Source organism: Sceloporus undulatus, chromosome 6 (assembly GCF_019175285.1).
Source record: "Sceloporus undulatus isolate JIND9_A2432 ecotype Alabama chromosome 6, SceUnd_v1.1, whole genome shotgun sequence".
In the NCBI taxonomy this organism is placed as follows: Eukaryota; Metazoa; Chordata; class Lepidosauria; order Squamata; family Phrynosomatidae; genus Sceloporus; species Sceloporus undulatus.
In genome coordinates, this window is record NC_056527.1 from 30,406,956 (window position 1) to 30,428,711 (window position 21,756).

The 21,756-nt window shown below is 40.2% G+C and overlaps 1 protein-coding gene across 1 annotated transcript in view; it reads left to right on the forward strand.

The window, feature by feature from the left end:
• Positions 1 to 21,756, forward strand: part of ANKIB1 (ankyrin repeat and IBR domain containing 1) — a 99,676-nt gene that overhangs the window by 26,631 nt on the left and 51,289 nt on the right. The gene's annotated exons all lie outside the window — the stretch shown is intronic.

Consider the following 21,756-nt stretch of genomic DNA (forward strand, 5'->3'; position numbering starts at 1 on the left):
ACTTGCAGCGTAAGCTTTTTAATCAAAAGTTTGAATTGATGTCATGACTATCCTTATGTCGTCATAGAAAAACATTTCTGTGTCCTTCTTGCTTAGCTTCTTTTAGCAGACGCTGTGATGTGGGGCTGTTTTGCACTACATTCAACGTTTGGATGCTGTCTTTTCTCTTCAGACAAACGTAAGCAGGTCTGTGATTAAATTTCTTTCACATAACCATTTGAGTATCCGGATGGTTAAGCCCTGTTAGAATGTTCTGCTCTTCTGAGTGGAGTATAGTGTGGTCTAACAGAGAGCCAAGCTGATTGATGTAGGCTAGTGTTGTGGACTTATACTATACTTTGGAGAGCAGGATCTGAATCCCCACTCAGCCATGGACACCCAATGGCTGAACTTTGCGCAAGACACCTTTAGCTTCAGAGGACGGCAACCCACTTAGAAATTTGTCAAGAAAAAACTCTCCTCTAGGTTGCCTTTAGAGTTGCCATAAGTCAGACACAACCTGAAGGTATACAGCAAACAACAATCCCCTGAAAGCCGGACTTAGGATCTGGTTAAGAGCAACCATCTTACAGGGATGCTACGAAACTATTTCTTAGTGGTAGTTATCCAGCATGACATTGTATGCTCGGGATGAACACAAAACTTCACTTAGGGAACATTTCAAGGTTGCAGTCAGGTTCAAGACAGAAAGTGGTCTCTCCATCAATCAGGAGTATCTTGACAATGGTTGAGCAAAGTGAGACAGCTAGTAATATACTCCATAATGTTGACCCGTCTTCTAAAAGGAGTGTGATTACTTCTTTTGACCCTTCCAAGAATTGATGGTGTAGGAAGTTTTCACAGTAAAAACCATTATTCCAAACTTTCGTCCCACCAGTTTCTAGCAGTTCAATCTCCTGTCTTCCAGCAGGCAGCATTTCCGTTCTTGCAGCCGCCAGAAGGAAGGCAATAAGGTTCTGTGTTTCAGCGCACTGTTTTCTTTGGTATACCAAATGGCAGTAAACAAAAGTGCAGGACACAAAATTGTCCTTTGTGGTGTGATAAGTGGATCTAGTTTATGATTGGTGTTTCAAAGATTTAACTTTGGAAAATCCTATCTACACATGGATATAGTAGCCAATCTATTTGCAATTTCTCCAGCATACTGGGTGGGTGGGATGGCCATTTTATAGCTATTCTTGTATAAACTGGGTGGCCGTTAGATACTATCTGAATGTTTTCTCTCTTGATGTTAGTGATCTGGACTTATAAGGGAGAAGTCCAAATCTTGAGTCAGTAATGTTCCCCTCAAAGACCATAGGGCAAGTTCATCTAGGAAGAGGCCATTCCCATATGTGGTTTCCACTCAAGTTATACCGTCTATACAGTTGGCACGCCTTTCCTTTATTTGTGGGCATCGATTGTTAGCCACAATTCTTCTCAATGCTTTTAAATCTACACGAAACCCCTTGGATGAGAAATCAGGAGGATGAGGTGGGGTGATTCAGTAGGTTGATGACACCCAAATTTATTTCTTCATGCCTCCAAATACAGCCTCAGCTAATGAATAGTGTGTCCCCTCTGAAGAAAGCCGGAGGAGGAGGACGATGACGAAAAACAAATTAAAACACATCCAACGAAGGACAGAGATGTCTAATACTACGGGGCTACCGCTAATCACGGGTCGGGTGGTATGTTAACTGTCCGGGTGGGGTTACACTTGCTGAAAGAACTATGCTCACAGTTTGGGAGTACTCACTAGATGTATATCTTTCCAACTGTCAGCCCGTAGATGTGATGACAGGAGTTGCTTATTATCAGCTTTGGCTGATATGCAAGCTAGCCTCTTCCTAGATAGAACTGGAGACGACCTACGATGGTGTGATGATGGGATCTCTTCGATCTCTTACACTCATTCTTTTCAAGATCCCTCACACTGTGTCTCTCAGATGCCACCGCTTGGCACCAAATATGTGCGACCCACTGGGCTACACAGAGGATTTTTCTCCTTCTTAACCTAAATTATTTGAGGCTCTTTTCCCTCAAAACTTCCTCTCTCTAACCCTTGGTTCTCCCGGTGCATTTAAAGCCCCTACTATTAAGTGTTTTTAATCTTCTTGGTTTAAAGCCTGTTTTGAAACTTCCTTCAGGGTCACTCCTTTGTGAACAAAAAGAAATAACTTTTATTTACTCCGACACTTATGATAGACTCCTTTCTTGGTCATTGGTCACAAGGCTGTTGTTACAATATACAGTTGCGCCTGCGTCTTACGCTGAAGCTGCGCTGCATATAATGAATTGGAGAGTGCGCCTGTTGGGCGTGTGCATGCTGCTGTTCTGCCATTTGAACAAGCCCATTATCTTCAAAGGGACTTGAGGCATTATGCATTATTTGCCTTACTCGGCCGGGTGTAGGGTCCGAACAAATGGATCCCCCTTGTAAAGAAAGGGTCAATTCCCAATGTTCTATAAGACAAGTTGTTACCTGATCTGTAGTTCTTGATTGGTCTTGCGAATTCCACAAATAGGATTATTCTGCACTGTGCCGTCAGTAAAGCTCAGAAACTTGGGAATCACTAGGCAAAAACTTAGATTGCAACTTTTTGTGGTAGCTCACTCTCCCAATATTAAATCCCATGGTCCCCGTGCTCTCCAGTTTCCATACGTCCCCATATACTAGGGCAGAGTGATTAAGAATGATAGCGAAACACGACCGAGGGGAGTATGTGGCCGGGATTTTATGTGGAATTCGCAGATGACCACTCAAGAACCTATTACTTAAGGTAAGCAACTTGTCTCCTTCTTTGTGGTCTCTGCGAATCGACAAATGGGTTAGACTGACCAGCTTTGGTCAGTGGAGGAGGGGAGTTTCATGACAAAATTCTAAACGTTGAAAACAAGTTGTGTTTTTAACAACAACAAACAATAAACTGTAATGTGCACGTCATAAGCAAGTCATGTATGATGTGTACTTGTCCAAATGTCATTCATTATTTTCAACGGATAAGAAATAAGAACAATCAAACTCAAGTTTTGCATTAAACTGTCATTCACTAATCTAAAACATGGCACAATAAACTTTTCAAACCTTGAAAAAGGCAGTGTTGTCCAAGGCTGGAAGGATGACATCACTTTGGGAAGCGAAATGAATATTTTGTGGGAGGCACGACCTTGTCTTATGGAAACAAAGATAGGGCTGTCAGCCCACAGAGCACAAATCTTGCTCCGCATGTGGAGTGGAGGTGATGGCCACCAGGAGGCAGTTTCCAAATTAATAGCCTTAGGCATGGGTCGAAGGGTTCCCCCAATAGGAAGGCAAGGACCAGTTCAGGCTCCAAGTTGGTGTTGGTATCAAACATAACAAGAGAACAAACAGCTTATGGGCCCAAGCGGAGTCACCGGGCTCTATAGGCCTTTTTGTAAAGGAGAGATGCACTTTGTTGAGAGGGTTCTGAGGGGGAGGTGGAAATCACAGTTCCGGTGGGCAGGAGTTCTTCAAACTCTAGGCATAGCCGAAACAGATATATAGTGTGAGCCCAGAGTCGGAAGTTCACCATGGCCTATGGAGTCGGAAGGAAGACAGGGGCCAAGCCTATCCCCGAAAGGGGTCAGATGAGTGGGCTCTGTATGATCACAGTGTTCCTGCTGGTCTGAGGCTCTTTTTTTGGTACCCTTGTCGGTACCATTGCCTAGGAGGTGGCTCTGCGTCGGTTGACCCAGAGAAGACGACTTGGATGGGTTCCATGTTTTGCGCCCTTGGTCTAGGGTCTGGTCGGGGGTACTGCGCATTCTTGTTGTCTGGAAGGAAAGGTTATGGGCACTGGATTTTGGATAGCTAGAGCGATGGCCTCCGTATACCCTATGCCTAGAATTGCCCCTGTAGGTGGAGGGAGGACATTACCATGTCGCCTCGTGATGTTCTCATTTTTGCTACCAGATCAAGCTTTCCATTGTTTTCTTTGCGACTAGCAGTTATCATCAATGGCATTGTCCTCAATCAACGTCCAGGGTTGCCGTGTAAAGTCGGAAGGATAGTGCAAGCCAAGCATGGTGTCGGAGCAAGATTGGAACCTGACACAACCTGGCCGTTGCAATCGACTGAGTGTCGAGCTGCGTTGATTTGCGGGTCCCAATGTTGCGCGCCTCAGAATGTAAGAGCCAGAGCCACCAGCCATTTGTTGTCCAGCAGGTTGTCAATGAGGGTCGCCATCCCCTCCCCAGATATGATGCTGGTAGGCCCCCATGTAGGTGCATTAGTTTGCGACCTTGAGGTCAAGAACAGTGGCCACGTAAAAGCTTCTTCCCTATTCTGTACAACCCTTTTTTACCTCCTTGTCTGTTAGAGATGAGGAGGGCTTTTTGGGTGGTAAAAGACTGCTGGAACTCCCCAACATAGCAGAATTTGGCCTCAGGTGTTCAAAGAAACAGGCTTGCTGAGGATGTGTAATCTGTATAGATTTTCTATTTCTCTTGACAGGATGGTAGGCGGGTTCTGCCCAAGGTCGTTGGACGATCTTCTGCATGGAAGGCAGAAAGCCAATGAAGCTCTCATATTAATCGTTGCTCAGTGTGGTCCAATGGATCCTCCTTGGTATGGTTGACATTTGATGTTTATCACACTATGCTCTTAAAGAGCTACTATTCCCGGTGTGACTCCTCTGTCAGCCTCCTGTTGGCATGCTTGGATTGGCAGAGTTTTAAGGAGCTGAAACTTCTTATGCCTGCGAATTCTACATAACCCCTCCTTAAAAACTGCCAATCCCAGCATTGCAACAGGAGGCCCGCTAGAGGAGTCACCCTGGAATAGTACCTCTTAAGAGCCTCGTTCTGATAAACACCATTGATAAAGAGTGTTGGACATCCGGATTACCTGTTCTGCAAGGTTTGATATCATTGGGAGGGAGGGTTTCGTGAACACAACGATGGAAAGGACGACAGTCTTCTAAGACCGTTCAGCTGGAAGCAGCGGAAGGGGATGATTCCGCGGGGATGTGTTGGACGGTACTCAAGGAAGAGGGTGCACCTGCGGGATCCCTGAAGTAGCAAGAACCCGTGGAGCCTAGGCCCGGTGTTGGTTGACTGGCAGTTTCTACGTCGATTCATACTGGGCTGGTGACGGGGAGCAACACATGGTCACGCGAGCAGATAGCAACATCTGTCGCAGAGCTCTTGTGGCGTTTGGATTGATATTGATAGCATGTATAGTAGCACCCCGTCACCTAATCGGTAAACCAGGTTTGGTATTCCTCAAACCCTAGGATCGTCCCCACTTGAGCAACCACCATCATGATCCGGGCTCGGAAGGGATCTCTTGCTGTCCCTCCACCCGATGTCCAGGGCAACGCTGCGGTTGGGTTCCATGTGGCTCATGGGGCCAAGCCACACCCCGCGCATTCAGTGTCAGACCCGGCGAATCGGCTTCACCAATCCTCACTCAGAACTAACATTAATTTGGACCACCTGGAGCTCCAGAGAATGTTCTCTTGATGAAGGACCCGCGGCTCGGTTCACGAGGTGTCAGGGCACCACCAGCCTCTGAGGCGTAGGATCAACGCCCAAAACCGTTGGGGGGCCGCTTCTTCCTATCCAACTTTTCTCCTGAAGGAGCCAGACGCAGAACGCCCCTCCTTTCTTTGGGAGAAGTGCTCCGCAGGCCCTTTCCCTCCTTAGAGCTGCTTTCTTCGGCATGGTTGCTTATGCTTTGAGGAGCCCTTCGTTGCCGACTTGGGCTCCGCGCCTGCTTCCGTCCGCTTTCTGCCCCTGCCTTGGCCGACTTGTTCCTTCGCCTAGGGGAATGATACTCTGCTTCTTTAGAGGCCGCATTTCCCTGATTTTGAAACTCTGTAGGCGCTCTCTCTCTCTCGAAGAAGCCCTTGGCCTTGGCGGCAGGAGTCGGTGGGAGGGCCTTACTGACTTATCAGGCCGCTTTCAGGAGGGAGTCTTGGTTCCTCCGGGCTTGGGGGGGGTCAGAGACCTGACAAGGAAAGGAGGAGATATTGTTCTCTTCCCCACGCCACAATAGGCAGGTATCATGGGGATCTACCTCACATATCACCACATTGAATGAGGCCATCAATTGAACAAACCAATCTGTCAAGAATAGCAGAGTTGGTAGTAGGGCAGGCCCAAGGATCAATCAATTTGCTACGATCACCAAGCAACTTCACTAGAGTAGTCAAACCGTCCAAGATCAAATTCCAAAATCAGTCGAACTCAGAAGTCGTTTGAGATAGCCGATTCCACAAGCAGTTCCCTCTAAAAACTGCCCATGTATGTTGGAAGAACGACAGGAACTGTTAGAGGTGCAGGACCGCTGGGGGTTTATATTGGGATGGGCGGGGAGCTACCGCCAAAAAGTTTCGCAAACTAAGCTTTCCTAGTGATTCCAGAAGTTTCGAGCTTTACTTTGGTGATCGCAGAGACCATGAAGAAGAAGTATATTCCCTGCCGTTGTTAAAAATTACTCTACTGCTATCCAATTCCCTCACTGACTTGTTACCATAAAAAACACATTATCACGGCCTTCCCTTGTTCCTTTTCCATGGGATCTACAATATTTTGTTATTGCATTCTTTCTTATTACTTGGATGATAGGCATTTCTTATTTCAGTCTTGTTTCTTTTCGTGGGCCTTTACCATTTACATCAGGAGTGTTGTCTTTTACTTTTATTATATTAATTTTTGGAGTTGCTTCGTGCCATCTTCCAAAACTCAATAGTAAGTTAATGAGGACATTTCTTCTTTAAACTGGAGGGAATAACTTATTTCTATTTAATGCCACCTGTCTTCCAAACTTGTTCATTCTGTTCTTTGGCTCTCTCCGTGTAAGTTTCACGAGAGTGTAGGCCTTTCCTGTTTTGTGCTGCCCCACTCACCACCCTCGCCCCCAAAAAAAACATGTGGACACTTTTGATTCTGCTATATCCATTTTTAATTTATAAATGAGCTCAAATTCAGTCTACTGAACTATATTAATCTAGGGATGTAATTTAGAGATGGAGGGTAGGTTGTTTAGGAATGGGGTTCAAGTCTAAGGAAGCAAGCAGTGAGAATGGTAAGATAATTAAAGTGTGGTAATGGAAAAGGAGATACCATGAAACAGGGATATATCAGGATATCGTCTGGGGCGCCACCAGCAAGCAACAGAGAATAGATAATTTGCTTAACATGTAAAGGTCCTTCTCTTTCATTTGTCTGACACTGACCAGTGCTTGCCAGTATCTTCTCTCTCATGGCTGCACAAACACTGAATCAGTCCCAAGAGACTAGTATTATACCAAGGGAAACTCACATAATTGAGACAAACAGAATTTAGGTATAGGATGTAGAGATAAAAGATGATAAATTTATGTTATGTTTTGAAACAACAAAGAAAACCTTCGCTGGGAGGTGTCCTAACTACCTTCAGACCATTGCAGACTTACCCTTTATCTTACACCTTGTGTTAATTCACCATCAATCAGTTTCCACCACCATACAAAGGCCTTGAATATATATATATAGAGTGTGTGTGTGTAGTGTGTTTGTGTGTGAGCGAGGATGTTATTTAAAAATAACCTCTATAGAGTTAACAACCATGCAATGTTAATACAACCACACAATGCCAAACTCTTTAACAAGAGATTGTTAGCTTAATTAATTCTTGATCATAAACATGGATATATTAAAATATTAACGTATTCTTCCTTGCTGCTACCTTTAAAAACTCCTTCTTGTAGTTGCTACGTTTAATATATGCTGGAGTTGGAAACCCTATTTTTGGCCTAGTAAGTTTTCAACATAAGAAACCTGAGGCTGAATCTGTTGAGATGCTTCTGTTTCTTCATTGACAACAACGAATGTGGTTTATCCAACCCATGAACTTTTAGGCAGCATAAGAAAAGATATAATGATTTCCCCTCTATGGATAACTAATCTGAGTACATGAAGCAACTGCCCTTTGATAAGATTACTAATTTAAATTGGGTCATTAATTTTTATAGGGAAAATGTGGGAGGCCTTTGAACTCAATTCTCTTTCTTCCCTTTTATCTCACTTACATATTGCCGGCTCTAGGGAAAACTTAAACTGAGTTTCTAAACTATAGGTCTACATTTAGAAACATTAAGACTTCTAAGCTCAATGAAGGGCCCGGCACACCTCCTCTGAACAAATCATGCCAAGTAAAAAACCCCATAATAGCTTCATCTTTGGTTGCATAAGTCAGAAACTTGAAGGCACACATCCTGTACACTCGCTTTAAATGCAAGTTGCAATGCGTCTTTAATCTCTTACCAAGGCCTTTGTGAAATGACTCCTTAAGGATTGTCCCAACCTTTGGCCACGTGAGCTGCTGGGCAGTGTCAGCTACCAAAATGCTGTGAATGCCACCCCTGATCTCACTGGCTTTGTTCTATCACAACGACCGCCACATTTACCAAACTGTGTGCCTTTTTCTTTTTTGTGTTCTGCCCTGATTGTTGTCCATTATTGTTGGTGGATGTACAGCTCAAAAAGATCTTTGAGCCACGCGCCCACTTGTGGATTTTTTTTTTAAAAGTGACATCAACCTTATGTTCACAACTATGTAGCTTGCCTCTTACTATATGCACACTGGCACAAAGATATGACGAATGCCAAACGATTGTTTACCTCTTAACTCCGGTTCTTCAAATTGGTCCTTTTTGCATTCACCCTCCCACCCTCTTCCTTGCACTAGTATGGTTGCCCTGTTCAGAGCATACTATTGACTTGATACCCTTCTGCTATAGCCTTTTTCGGAGCAAAGTTCTCCACTGGTAACAGCTCCTGTAAGTGTACATGCAATAGTACAAACTGACACCAGGCTAAACTGTGAACAGCTTATGCATCACTTTAAAGCTGCACTTACTGAAAACAAATCTTTATTGAAGACCCGACTTAAAACCACTTTTAGGACGAAGAGACTGTTGGTTTTTTTTTAAAGAATGTGCAGGTACAGGTTATAACACGTCATCAGGGAAATCAAATTCCACAGCCAAAGAATGCCCATTTAACGTTGTTATATGGGGACTTATATTTCATGCCTTCTGGAGCTTGTCATTTCTAGAAAACGCGTTTGAATTCAGATTAAATTGCATCAATCCGTTCATTGATTTAATAGTATAGCGTTCTACAATGTCAGGATCTAATTTTTTTTCTGGAGTCACAAAACAATATACAGCCTTCCTTTTAATTCTCACACAAATTAAATAAAAAATATTTAACTTTGAACCATCTCTGTTATTTCTGGATTTTTAAGCAGCACTAGAGACCTATTTTTCCTGAGCCGGGTTTCTCAGTCAGAGTTTCACTTGGAAACCTGCCATTCATAAGATATGCATTTGGGGGAAGTAACCTTTTAAACAAAGCTTTTTTATAGTGAAGATATAAATGTTATGCAGGATTCACTTAAAACATGCAAAATTCAAGGGTCGTTCCAGGTTAAACATTTGAGAAGGACTGTTCTAGATAAAGATCTTCAAGCTCTCACCACGGACAAATGATTATATGGTAAGAAACAATATGTTAACAATGTTGACTATGTGCCAATAATGTTTTAAAGTAACATGTTGAATTAACAATGGTAACTACTACTTTTTCTGTGTTGTTGAGTATTGTGGTGGATACACAACTAATGCTGGGATTAGAGCACCACTACCGCCTGCAACCTGATGACTATATTTTTCAGTACTGACTGTCTACATTGAATTATCAATATGTGCTGTTTGTATTACACTTTATTGTTTTATGAAGTGAGATCGTATGTTAGCTCAATCAAGAGGAATTGCACAGATAGGTGCGTAAGCGGAAGTCTGGAAAAGCCATTCGAGGGGGCAAAATAGACCATCTTGAATTACGGAAGCAAATAGCCTGCCCACAAATATAGTTATAAAAACTTAGACACTGGGTGTAGGATTTGTATTACATTTAAACTTACTGCATATGTAATTTTTTGTTTATAATGTATAAACTTTGTATGAGATTTAAATATGTGGTGTGCAAGTTTGAAAACTTGAACACAAGCATGATGTAATTTGAATAACCTGTTCTACCGGACAATTAGACCCTTAATCTGAAACAATTTACGGTAGTTTTCAGTTCCCGGCCAAGCTATGTTAATCAGGTGGCTGTATGTATTCTTCTATTTATTTTCTTTCTCACGCCCTTTCTCCTACATATAGGGACTCAACGTGGTTGGGTTCTTTACCATAACATAGACGACGAGACTTGTTTTTTTGTCCTCATCAGACATCAAATGGTGACTTTGCCGTTATGCAGCACATGCTGTAGTTTGACTTGTGGTTCTAAAATTCTAGTAGCTAGTGTTCAAAACATGTAACAGCATAATGTTTGGTATTTCAGTGACCAATCCTCTGATCTTGCATGCAGGGAACTCTTTTTAAGTACGTTGCAATGACTCAAATGTAAAGAAATCTGGTTGTGGGGATACACAGCATAAATGGGTTGCCTCCTTTGCCATACTGCATTCTTTCATCCACCAATTTCTACCCCACGACTGTTTAAAAAATATCTTTGAGAATTTTCATTATGTTCGTTCATGCTCCTAAGACAAATTAGCCTGATTAGTTCTTTGAATGGTTTCTACACAGTCTATTTGACATATGTATGATTTTCCACATGCAGAATGGTGACTGCGATCCCACCTGTTTGTTTTCTCCATGCATGTGGTGACAGAAAGGGTAGAAAGGTGCAACTAAATCACATGGTGCTTTTCTATAGCACTTAAACATCTGTATAGCCCAGTTCAGACTCTGCTGCTGTCTGCTTCCATGCACTGTTCTCTGTACTAACCCCAGATTTGCTAAAAGTGCATAAAGTAACAAGGGAGATTAAAATTAGTTTAAGTAATAAAGTTAATCAAAAGCATTTTACCATATTCTTAACCGCATTCATTTGGCCAAACATTACATGGTTGTAATCATTCTATGTATGATAACAGTGGAATGTATAAGTCTAGGACTATAAAGTGCACATAGCATTTTCACGATGTGAGTATTTTTTTTACATTATTAAAATAAAAACTGTGTTTACAAAACAAGGCTTGCAACATTAACTTGTGAACTGAAATTCAATGACTGGGAGTGTTGTCTTAAATTTAAATATGTACCACGAAAATCCCAATTTACTATGGCTAAATTTCATTGCCTTCAGAATAAAGTTAACACAGAAACCCAATGAAATATATGCCACACCTAACCAAGTTATCAGAAACCAGAACCCACAGACTTCACTATAATCACAGCGACGCACTCATCAAATCTTCTCTTTAACTTTTGCAAGACATTTTTTTCATTGCACTCCACAATAATATTTGAAATAAAACTTAAGGAAGTTTGTATAGTTGCATTTCAAATTTGATGTGTAAGACCAATTAATGAGAAAAAAAAATTTAAACGACCCTATTTTAGTGTCTTATACCTAGTCTGTAAACTGACAAATGTTTAAATAGATAGTATCCCAAGTCTGGAAAAGGAGAATTTAGCATCAATATTCAGAATAGGGCAGTTGGAAGGCCAAAGCTAGAACATGTAATGGCTTATTACAGAATACAGTTCTACAGCAGACTATTTTTTCTTTTCTAGAGAAATTCCAGGAGAGAAACAGATTTGCATCTGAATTTTTGGAGGTAAATATTAATATGTAGGTATTTCAGTATTATGAACCACAGGGTCTGCCAAAACATTCCAATAGTTAATTGTTAAATGAAAAAACGTTAACCACTGGTCTTGTACACTCACAGTACTCATTAACATACCACCCTTATTTGCCATTGTGTAATACTTTACTTGTACACAATCAGTAGTGAGAAACCTTTGTTTCAGACATCAGAGATCTCTCATACAAGTGAACATGAAAATGGCAGCATTTCACTTATTTTGCTTTTGTTATCCTAGGCTTTGATATATGTGAGCAAAAAACAGTAATTGAAAACCATTCTTCTAGTAAAAATTACAAACTTCATCATGTAAATTACAATGAGGTTTGATGCTTTAAGCCCATTTCAACAAGAATTTTCATTTACAGTGGACACCCACTAGGGAATTTTTCTTCTTCTTTGTTTACATGAAACAGCAACCATAACCAACAAATATTGTGCAACTGAAAAAACACACAGTAGTGTTTGTCCTTATATAAAAACTTTGAACATTCGGATACAACACTTCCCTAGGTGGGCACAGCCAGCTGCATACAGAGGGATCTAGTACACAAAAGGAATCCTTTAAAAGCCCTGTTTCCCCCCTCCTTTAAGTGTTTGCATTTCCGATTCCTCTCCTTCCTGCACTATTCAACAAGCTTTTTCCTATACTGTAATTTGACTGAAAAGAGCAGAGGGCTAGCTAGACCTACGGGGGGAGGCATATGCCCTGGCCACACTTATGGTGTGGTTGGGCAGGAGGGGATAACGGACTCGCTGAGCCCATATGGGGTTCCTTTCCAACGTGTAAGCAATTGCACCTGAATCGGGAGATAGATCTTGTTACCCTATTGCAATTTCACTGGAAAGGCAAGGCCATGGTGGTTTTTATGGAGGTTTTGCAATTCCGCACAGTCAACTCCATAACAGCTAAAACTATAACTCATTTAACTGTGGCAAATAATCTTATTTGGGTTAGGCAAAGGCCACATAACATGTTGCTGTAATATGTCTTATGAAACCTTTATATTGGGCCTGACTTCTAACCAAACATTACTTTCAAAAAATATTTAGTTATAAAATGTTACCAATAACTGACACTATTAGTGCATAGGCATGTATTGTAATTTGAAAAGGGACAATGATTGCACTTCCATTATTAAGTATCTTTGTGGCAGCATCGTTGCCGCTACTGAACTGTTTAAAATACTGTTTTTAACAGTGCGGTTAGCTTAATTAACTTAACCTGTACCTTATGCTAATGCAAAGTCACCATCGGCAATAAATGCCACCTCAAATTCGGGAAAAAAATCCTTCTTTCACAGTGACATTCCATCATTAAGAAATTATGGTGTAGATTATACGGGAGCCAATACTGCCTAGTTTTTGGTTGACATCGCGTTTGCTTTCACAGTTGGCCATATCTTACTGTAAATAGGACATTAAAAAAGTTGGGTTTTTAAAGAAAAAAACTCTCCCCTCCTTGGTTTGTGAAGCCGGCAGTAGAAAGACAGTATTATTATACTGCCTTCACACTGCTCATCAAGGGAAAATGGCTATGGAAAAAAAGCCAAATGTATTTAAAGATACTGCTGACCTTTGTTTATTAAAAATACAACTCCAAATTTAAATGGGGGAGGAGAAAATGTTTTAGTCAACTAACCCAAATAGTCTCAGTTAAGCCTTTAATCCTCCTTTCAGTTAACGGCTAATCAGCCTAAGGCTAAATAGATTGCTGCCATTGTATTGGAATGCGGAGTACAAATTATTCCTCTCTCTTCAATGCAAGCCAAGACACTTACTGTCAAATGCAATGGAACTTCCTGAAGGTCTCACATAACCATCAGAACAGAACTTCAAGGGACTTCCTACTTATTTCACCTCTACACCACTGGTTAAATAATGACGCTCTGCTTACCTGGGCCAAAGACTCAGAACACTTACTCCACATTAATGTACCGTGGCAAACTCCCTAGCCATTTTGGCTTCCATACCATTATTCTCTTTCAGACCGTCTTGTGATCACACAATGCATATGTTACTCCACCAGGCAAGGTTGAGATGTCTGACTTGAAACACATCCTTACTGAAGCATCAGCTTGGGCCAGAGTTGCCTCCCCAGCTGGAGTCCGCCACTTTGTGGCGAGCTTCTCCTTAATAATGTCCACAGCAACAGGCACCTTCTTCTGTTTGGGTGCCCCGCTCTTCATTTTGAGTGCATCTTCAAAACGCGCATGCTCTCCCAGAGGGTCCTGCCTTACATCTGGAAGAGGTGGGTTGCTCCACTGCCCCTTCAGGTACTGGTTGCTGTGACACACTATCTGTTTCTTACTTGCTGAAGGAATGGTGCCATACTTCTGAGGATTATGTCATGGAACCGGCCATTATATTCCAAGGAGGTTTTTCATTTATATTAGGGTTCTGGCTACTTGAATAGCATTCATAGTGCTGAGTACAGCCACTTCTTGCATCACTGAAGGTGTGAGAACTAAGATGGTCAGCTGAAAAAGGCGCTACTGTCTCACTTAGCTTCATCAGACTATCACCCAGTTTAAAAGTTCAGACTACTTAAAGAGCTCTTCGGATTATCTCTATTTATGGGACCGAAGTCTAACCTGTAGGCAAAGAAGTACCCCAATTGCCTCCTATGAAGCTTCATTAGTCAGAAGTCTTCTGTTTCATCATCCATAACCAAACCAGATTCTTGCCAATGATACCCTGAATAGCAAGCAGGATGTTTGGGTCCTCTTCATCCAAGGAAACTCAGAGCCTGTGACCAGATCTGAAAATTAAAGACATGTTTATCTACAGTGGCCATTTTGGTCAATATATTTTCAATTGAAGTTGATGTTTCAATTAGGCATTAATTAGGAATATATTTTAATAATTGCTTTACTTTGGCTCTCTACAAATTAATTAGATAATAAAATGGCAACTAGTTGTCAAAGTGAATTAAAACTCTACTACTGTCAGAATGAAACCCACATTGCGATGTTGACCTCTGTCCCACATATATTTATATGGATTATTATTTGCCGCAGAGAAACCACACCATTTACTCCCTGGTACCTAAATGGAGTCCTAGATTGGACGGTTCGCTAACTGTACATGGAAAGAATCCTGTTTTCAATCTTAGCAAATACTCACTGCCTACCCGATTGACATTATTAAGCTAGACGGAGCATGGTAGAAGGCAGCGTCGACTCAGTAATTAAGCGGCTTCCAATGTCCCTAACACATGCTTTGACCTGTGGTGTTTCACGTCTTCCTTCAACCCACCGCTAACACTTGTCAAATACAGAAAACATGAGACATGCAAAGTGAAGAAATAGCACATTCAAGGAAAGGAAAGGAAAAAGAAGACAGAAAAGAAAAGAAAAGGAGGACAGCAAGGAACAAAGGACTTGTCCTGCAAAGAATATTGGTTTTCGAATGACTAACCGGAGTATATCATGAGAGAAGAGCTGTGAAGAATACTCATGGCGAAGCTGAACTCACCATGGCATTTACCATCCTTCTATATACTACTGCCCGCTTCTTGGGTATCGTTCAACCCAAAGAAGGAATTGTATTAAAGAAATTAGAAACTGTTAACCTCTTTATTTCCTTCAGAAATAACCCCTCCCTTTTTAATTCCATAGGATTTTTGTTTGTTTGCTCTTTCAGCTGAGCATTCATTTGCCATGGACTCACCAAATATTAAAGACGCTGAAGGACACTTCCCGTAATTGTATTCTGGGGACAGCAGTTGTGTTTTAAACATCTTCAGCCACAAAACATGTTTGTTGTTAACTGTCATTACATCCTAGATTTTTGTCTTGTGGCTTAAGATTCATATTTATATCTATTTAACTAGTGTCCTGATAAACCTGATTCCTCAGGTCATTTTTTTAGTTAATGAGGAGACCTAAGTCTGCAGCCTAGCAAACCCAATGCCCAGAATACATAAATGGCGTAGCGAGGGCAAACAGTTGGTGTCGTATTAAGTGGTGCTCTCTAGTAGCGTACTGACATAAGTAGCTCAGTTATGTGTACCCAACAAAAAACTTAAGAGATCTTCATATGGAATATGTTCTTCTGTGGGAAAAGAGCCGAAGAGTGATGATCTGCTCTTCTTTGCCATTCTGAACTCATAACCTCGCCTAATGGCTAACTAACTTTTTTCTTTCCTGCTGATGTGTCCCATCTTTTATATTCTGAAAAAAAATCTTAAGTCTAATTAGCTGGATTCTACTAAGAGCCCCAGAGATTGTACATTTGCTCTAAAAGTTACTTCCAATTACAATGCCTGGTTTCCATAGGCCCTCAACATAGGGGGCTTTGCGGCGCTCTCGTGTTGAGGGTTGCCTGGGTGGTTGGAGCCGACCACACGCCTGGGCAACCTTGCACTTAACGCCATCACAGGCTCGCAGCACCACCCAGTTGGCCGCACAGCTATGATGTCGCAGGTTGCGCAGCGTCCAAACAGTGCTGCGCAGCTGCGATGCTGGGGCATCTTTGCAGGTTTTGCTGCAGCGCAGCCTGTGCAGCAAAAAGGAGCCCCTTTTTACTGCTCCTTTTTTGCCCTGCGCAAGCAGCATCACACAATCTGGTGTGTGGTGCTGCTGCCGCAGCAAAGAGGCGCCTCCCTGGCGGCCGCTTTCTAGCGTTTTGTACCATGCCATAATTCCCTTTTTAAATGGCCATAGTTATTTCAATGCTATGTGGTACATCCCTCCAATATTTCTTTCCCCCTAAACTTTAAAGAACAACGATCTCAGGATTTATAGCAATAGGACTCCTTGGAGAGAAAAAAAAGCGGGAACCCCTTTAATTCTCAGATGCCTCAAACACACTGAATGAAATGTTTCCAATTCACATTCTGTTACCCTAAATATGGAACCACCCCCTCCCGTTTGGTTTGTTTTTCCTTGTTTAATCATCAATAACAGATTATTTGCTTTAAAAGTTCAAATAAAACTCATACTCATAATAAAACTTCCTTTATATCCCGTCTCTCTGTCCATGAAATCAAGGTGGTTGCAGTTTAACACTGTCCAATATTCCATGACCCAATAGCCTTACCTCACTAAAAAATCAATTTAAACAGTTAATAATTTAAATCATACATGAAAATAACAAATCAAGCGAATAAGCTCTAGGGAATTCAGATCGGTGGGAAATTTCAGGTTGGTTTGGCTGGGCTTTTCTATCAGGAAAGGCTGACGGAAGAAATCCGGAAGAGAGAGTATACCAAATAATTATTGAATTCTCTTGGAAACAAGATTCTGCAACCAGAGAGGAGGAACCAAGGTCTTCTATTCTCACCATCACCTAGTGTGCTCTCACTAGGGTCCTCAGGGGTCTTGAGCGTTACTAAGGCAGCGCTGTGCATATCTCACGCGGACGTTTGTCTTGTGCCTCCTCCGATATGAAATTCAGCATATTTCCTTGCATTCAACCAAACGTTTACAAAATACAGGGGAGCATGCAATAATATTTTTGGGCATAGCAGACAGCACATTCAAAGAAAAAAGAATGCTTGTGATTTTCTGGATTATTAAAATCACCTGTTTTCATAAAACAAACTAGCAGCCCTACCACCAGGGGTGGGCAGATTTCAGCGGAACAATTTTGTTTTTCACTAGAACCCTGAAAGCCAACTTACTGGAACTGGGGCAAAAAACAGATATCCACTTCTGGCCCTAAAACAATTATTTCCTGTTAGTCAAGCTTTATCTCAGCAGTCTAATTTAGATGGAGAAAGGAAGAAAGTGTGTGGTCCTATTAAACAAGAATTGGGATCAGACATCCTTGCTGCTCTATTAGCGGATCACAAGAAATCTATCCAGCAGATCCAGATCTACATTCTGTCCCACCCTCTGCCTATATCATGTAAGCTTTTTACAAATAAAAAAAAGCTATTACACAGAAGGAATTCCTAGAAGAGTACATTAAAGCTCACAGCTATTAAAACAGCCGTCTTCTGACTGTTTGCAATCTTCTTTTACAAAAGAATTTCAAGTTCCTGCTTATTACATTTTATTTATCGGTATGGAATAGTACTGTGAGTGTGCGCACATCGTGTTCTAATATATTGATGGGACTGGTCCTTTTTGTACTTGTCTAAGATTCAAAGACACCCTAGTAAGTCCCAAAACAAATACAAAGCAATCTCCGCTTATTCCCAAGCGCCAGCAGACTCGAAAGACTCCAAAGCTTATTTTCTGTCACATCGTTACGTCCCCTCCCTTTCTATTTTTCCTGGTGTTTGTTTCCGCTGATTTACTTGTTCTTTCACTCTTTCCTCTCTACAAAATTATATTTTTTAAAAAATCATAGATGAATACATGTCCCTATATTAAGTTTTTTCAAAAATTCACTTGCGCTCTAAACACTGCATTTAAATCGGTAAATTCATTCTATTTATAGTTGATGCCTGACTACTGTGTCAAATTGCAACTCTTTCTGTAGAATAAACATTGATTAATTTCTTTGATTATAGCCTCTTTAATTATGAATTGTAAATCATTGTGCGTTGATGCTGCTTATAAACTGCAAACAGTGTTGATTCAGCGGACGCTGGTTGTAAACAGCATACTTCTCGAAGTGTTTTATTAAATACCAACTATGAAGGGACGGCTGTCTCTCTAGGATTGTGGGGATTCCATTTCCCTCTGCAACACTCTCTGAACTGCCATCATCTCTTGTCTCAACCTTTTCTATTCTTTCCTTTTCTTTTTCTGTGGCCAAGGCAGCCACTACAAAACCCTCTGGAACTTATGTCACTTAACGTAATAACAATTCTTTCTAATACTCACCTTTTTTAATTTCAGAGACTTGCTTGGTGCAGTGGCTTTGATTTGGGCATTTTTTATTCTTTTTCAAGACCCATGATTTTGCTGGGTGGCACCATGATTAGTTACCAAATCTGGCATCTTTCTTTTTCTTCTTCTCAGATACAATAATTACACTTTGTCGTTTTCCTTATTCTTATTTCTCTTTTTATGATTTCTCTCTTTCTAATGCCTTGATTTCTTAGTTTGATTAGCATGCTTGAAAGGAAAATCAATCTAGCTGGCAAGTACTGGACAAAAGTATGGAAGGGAGGGTCACCAATGTAATAGGGTGATACACCTTAAATTCCTGCCTTTTAGCTGGCATTAGGGTTGCTTCCTTTTTGTTTTTGCCATTCAGAATGGGAGATTTCTTCTTCAGTTAATCATCACCACCCTCGAATTCTACTTCCAATCAGCGATTGAAAAAGATGTATAAAGTCAAGCTCTTCTTATTCTTTTTTTGCCCCTTCTTTTGATACCAGTTTAACATGGAATCTACAATGGCTGCATTTCAAAACATGGTACTTTGGCTTACAGAAATCAAAGTGTTGTGTGTGTGTGTGTGTTTTGTTGTTGTATCAAGTTACGAATAGGCTTATTCTATTCCAAAAGCCTAAGGCACTGAGAATGTTTAGTTTATTCCTCCTCACATATAATGTTATATAGAAGCTTTGTACTAGCATGAAAATTAATAAGGCATTCTTATTTTTTCATTTAAATCAATTTTTAATATTGAATTCATGTGAGATTCTTTATGTATCATGTCTCTGGGTTCCATGTTATCTATTAAATTTATTGTTATTTTGCATCAGTATAGATTACTTGCCAAAGCATTTGTGATGCAATGTGTAAGTACCTTTTTAAACATGACTGATAGCTCTATCTTCGTGTGATATTTTTTATTTTAAGATATTTCTCCCCATACCAATAGAAGCTACATTGGATAGCTCACTGGAGCTTCTCAGAAACTACTGGACGTTTAAACAGCCATGTTCTAAGCAAAATGATTCAACTACCCTATCTAATGTATTATTTTGAGCTTCAGTCAATATATTTATTTAAGTATATGTTATTTCACTTTATTTAATAACTTGTTATGAACAGGGAACAAACATCACTGAAGAACTGAAAAAAGCAAGCAGCTAATTTTCTCGAGCAGCACAACTATATTCTTGCCAAGTAAGTGCTACTCACAACATTAAGAAATATAATTTGAAATCATGGATGGCTGAGTGTGTTTGGGATTGTTTTCCTTTTTTGTTTATCTTTTAATAAAATTAAATTTAACAGGAATTTGATAAGCTTTTTATCATTCTCCAGCATGATAAGTTACCTCTGAACTACTAAATGTCAAATTTCATTTTTTACAGTTGTTATTTTTATGGTGTTATTCACATTTTTTGGTTCATCTTTCCCTGTGCCCTTTGTAGAGTGACTGTGTAATAGTATGTCTAGTTCTGGATGAGTTTCCCTGTTGATCATCATTCTAGTTTTTATTCAACCTTAGGCACTGTGATATTCTGGAACGGGCAACGAAAATACTGTTTACAACAATGCCGTTTTGTGCTGCAAGTTTTCAAAAGGATACCCTCCTCAACAACCATCTTAAGCATATCTGTTCCCTTCAAGGTAGCCATTTTTTGTGTCCTGCTATTATTCTAGAGTCACATGTAAATTTGTATGAGGAAACATTACAAATAAACTATTTGAATTCACTGCATTGGAAGACACATTAATAATACAGACTTGGAAGATTGTAGCCATGAAACAGAACTTCAAGAGAAAGTAGAAAGTACATCTTAACTGACTGTACTTTTACACTAGTTGCTTAAGTTTTGCATCAGAACCAAATCAGAAGAGGAAAAATATCAACTTTGGTTTCTGTATTATGGAAGAATCTTCCTACCATGTTCAATGTGATAACATGGCATCCTTTCTTGTGAACAAGAACAGTGTTGGATCTCCTTGCAAGGGATTGGAACACATGACTCTTCCTAACAGACACAGAATCTACTTTAACATGACCAAACGTTTGCTTACCACTGAAACGACTGATGATTGGATGTAATATGTAAGCCTTTGGGCAGGGGTTTATCTGGCTTCTCCTTTATGTTTGTCCTTATGGATATATGAAATATATTTCCTTGTTTTTAATAGAGCAAAACTGAAAATGTATTCAGATCTTGAAACTCTGTTTTGCAAGACCATAAGAAAGCTACCATGCATAGTTGAATTCTGTTATTTTCCCATAACATCAATTTACATAATTAAAAGTACAGAATTACTCGGGATTGCAATCCTAAGTTTCCCAATCCATTTCCACCAGCAAGCTATAATTAAACAGCTTTCTTGGGATAGCAGATTATATAACGCCCACAGCATGCAACAAATTGAAAATACAGTTTTACTCTTAAAGCTAATCATTAATATAGTCATTTAACTAGTCTCATTGAACAAGAAAACAGCGTTGTTTTTTTTCAATCTGGAATTGGCTGCCCTAACAGTTTTAACTGTGACCTTGGACCTATTGTGTGATAAACAGTTCTTATAGTTTATAATTCTATGCTGATAAAACCTAACTTATTGTACATTCTTGCTGAGTAGACTTAATTTTTTGGTTTTGTCTCACTTGAGTGGATGCATTCATTGCTGAATGTGATGTCAACATTAAGAAATTCCAATTAATTTCATGGGTCTTGCTCTAGTTGAGATAAAATAGGATTCATGTCCTATTTATTTGAGACACATCATAGCAGATTAATATGCCATTTTAAACATGTAGCATGGTCTCTGCAATTTTCCCAAAAGGTCCATGGTAAAGATAACACTCCTCTTCTTTCATTTTAGTCATTTTATTTTTCTATATTATTTATGCACTTACTATTTATGTTCATACTGACCATTTTAATAAATTTTGAGTTAAGATAACTCTGATCTGCATGAATTATAAAGCTGAAAAGAATACTCAACCTGCTTCTCTGAGCCTTCCAAATTCCAAGTTATTTTGATCATATCATATTGATTGTTTATTTCAATCTGTTTTATTCTTCCTCTTATATAGCATTTCATTTCCCCCAAAATACCAGGGCTCTATACTTGTAACTGCCATGTAATAAATATCATTTAATTACAAAATCTCATACAAGCTTTTGCCTGCTGGAATCCTTCATATATAACCTCCGACAGGTAAACACTGACATCATTTGGCAATTTCTTTTTCTTTCTGAAATGTTGTCTTTTGAAGAGTTATTGCAAGGCACTTGGACACATTTGTCTGTCTGACAGTTTTTTGCACAAACCTAG